Raw genomic sequence first — 3,280 nt, forward strand, 5'->3', positions numbered from 1 at the left:
AGCTGAAGACCCCAGACTCCTACCCAGAGAAGCAGAACTTCTCTCACAACCTTGCTTTGGGCTCCATGGTTGGGGCCTTCCCAACAAAGCAGATGGAAGTCATGGGAGTGAATCCTTTCAAAGTGAGTTGCAGGCGTCTAATGAGGAAAGGCAGAATGCATGCCCTCTTCTCTGGGGAGTAAGGTCTATGTCACTCAGGACTTAGGACTCATATGGATTTGAAAGACAATGGATTGGAGGCAGTACGGTTGGGGACCACACTGGTAGAGGTAGAGGCCATGGGGAATGTCAAAGATTCTCTTATTCTTCAAGAGGGTGTGCTCTGGTACTGATCACATCATTCCCATTATCAATTTAGCATCTCTCTTCACCACTAAACTGTGAAATTCTTAAGGGAAGAATCTATGACTGATTTATCTCTACGCACTCATGCCACCAGCTTTCAAAACAAACCTGGCACATAGTAGGTAATCAGTACGTGTTTGTTGAGTGACTCAATAAATGAAAGAAAAACGAGCCTCCTTGTTTCCCACCAGCAAATGAGTTGCTTTGCTGTGCTCCCACTGGGGCACCTAAAGTTACCAGTTAGTGCAGTGGTTCTCAAGCCTTGATATGCATCTAAATCATCTGGAAGCCCCGGCTCTTTAAGGTAGGATAGGGCCTGGGCCTTTCTAGTTTTATGAAGTTCACCAGGTGATTCTGACACCCACAAAAATTAAGGAACTGATGTTTCGGGTGACTTGCTTCTCCACCTTTCATGTCACACCATCACAGAAAATGATGCTTATTCAGCATATTAAGGTAAACAAGACGAAGCTACTTGCAGGAGACTCAAACTCGTGGTCTACCGAGGACCCTTCCAATTCATGGGGAGCACCAGTGGGAAAGCTCTGAAAAAACTCGATACTGCTCCCCAGACTAGCAGCTTCACCATCAACCAAGAACTTGTTGAACACACAAACCTTGGACCCATCCCTAAACCCACTGAAGTAGAATCAGCTTTCCAGCAAAACGCCCAGGACCTTCACATGCACCTTAAAGAGCAAGAAGCACAGGTTTTAACAATTGGAATGAAACTCTAGCTCCCGTTTGACGTAAATGAAATGTTTGTGTGTCCAGGAAATGGTACCACTTCTCCCTGCTGCAGCTGACGCAGAGAAGCAGGGGAAGTGGGGCTGGAATCTGCTGAGCTCAGCTACAACCACTATTTATGCTTGAGCTTGTGTGAGCGTGCATGTGTGTGCACGGGTTTGCATGTGTGTGTGTTCTGGTCCAGAGTACACTTGAGCCAAAAAGCATAAGGAGCACAGTCTTAGAAGTTAAGAAAAGCCAAAGTTTTAAAAGAAACTGAAAATGTTGTGCATTGCCACTTGAGCTCACTATGCACAGCAGGGATCACGTGCAGGGCAAGGTTTTCTGCTCCATTCCTGGCTTGAACATTCATTGTGTACAAGCACCATGCAAGGCACTGGAAGCACGGAGATGGAACACTTGGGCTCCTCACCTCCCTCTGTGCACAGCCTCTCGTCCTCTCATTCCATGCTGCAGCATGTTGCTGCCAAGCTGAACTCCTTCAAATGCACATCTCATTGTCCCTCCTTTGCACCAGACCAGCACCAATGCTGCTGACCATCCTATTTTATGGCTTATCTCCCAACGTTTTTCTATATAATCCTACCAATCCCTGAAGATCATCATTCATCATTCCCCAAATGTGCCAAACACTTTGCCACTGGGATCTGATTCAGCAGGTCTATAGAAAGGCCTGAGCATCTATATTTTTGTGGAGCTCCTTGACTGGGGCTGGTGCACAGTCATGACTAAGGACCATTTGTAAACAGGATAAGAGATTTAGCCCCATCCTCTGGATGCTCACTGCCTAGCAAAGCAGGGTGTGAAGGCACGAACGGGGGAAGTATGTTTGTACAGTGTTGATATCAATACGGATGGACTGGTCCTAAAAGGGGCATCCAAGAGGCTGTCTGGAGGAAAGGACACCAGAAGTGTGTTCCTTAGGTAAATGAGAGTTGGAAAGATGCTCAAGACATATGCACGTATAATTGCTTGGTACATGGGAAGCAGCCTGGTACCTTCAGGGAACTAGATGGGGTGAGTTCACTGTGGCTGGAGCATGGGCCTTTGTGGGAGGTGAGGATAGTGCAGCAGAAGGCCAGATCTCAGAGGGTCTGCTATGCCACACAGGGAATCCTATCTTAGTCCCATGATGGGGCAGAGGGCAGCAGGGGAGGTCATAACTAGGGAGTACAGATCCGATCTCTATCCCCACAAGAGCAGTCTGAAGGTTTTACAGAGGATGTGTGATGTATAGATGTTGTTGAGATGGGGTAGGGAGTCAGATGCAAGAAGCTAGTTAGAGAAACAGTACAGGAGTTTAGTGCAGTGTAATAGAAAATAGTCACGGCTCAGCTCTGTCACTGGTGGCTATGCCACCTCCGTCAAGGCATGCCATTTCTCAGGACCTCACTCAGTTTCTTAACTGTAATAGGGCAGTTTGCACCACATACCAGAAAGATCCCTTCCAGCTCTACACTCCCGCCATACGGTGAAATTTAATCTGACTTTAATTTACCATTTTAACCATGTTTATGTGTACAATTCTGTGGCATAAAGAACATTCACATTGCTGTGCAACCATCACCACCATTCATTCATCTCAGAACTTCTTGCAAAACAGAAACTCTGCACCCATTAAACACTGACTATCCATTCCGCTTCCTCCCCGGAACTGGCAACCACCCTTCTACTTTCTGTCTCTATGAACTCAGCTGCTCGAGAAACCTCCTGTTACTGGAATCATTCAGTCAGTGCTCTATTGTGACTGGTTTATTTCACTTAGCATAATGTCCACAAGGCTCACCCCTGTTGTAGTGTGTGTCTCAATTTCCCTCTTTTTAAGCCAAATAATATTGCACTGTAGGTAAATATCTCATCTTTATTCATTCTTCCATTAATGGGCAGTTGGTTTGTCTTCATCTTGGCTATGGTGAATAATGCTGCTGTGGACATGAGTGACAAACATATGTTTGTGTCCAGATTTCGATCCATTGTTCATGCAGATTGTATGGCAAATACGTCTAATTTTTTGAGGAACGACCATACTGTTTTCCACAGTAGCTACACCATTTTACATTCCCAGTGGCAGTGCATGAGGGTACCAATGTCTCCACATCCTTGTCAACATCTGTTATTTTCTAGGGGTTCTTTGATAATAGCCATCCCAGTGGGTGTGAAGTAGTATCTTATTGTGTTTTTTGACTTG

This window comes from Otolemur garnettii, unplaced genomic scaffold (assembly GCF_000181295.1).
Source record: "Otolemur garnettii isolate 467f Iridium unplaced genomic scaffold, OtoGar3 scaffold00082, whole genome shotgun sequence".
Lineage (NCBI taxonomy): Eukaryota > Metazoa > Chordata > Mammalia > Primates > Galagidae > Otolemur > Otolemur garnettii.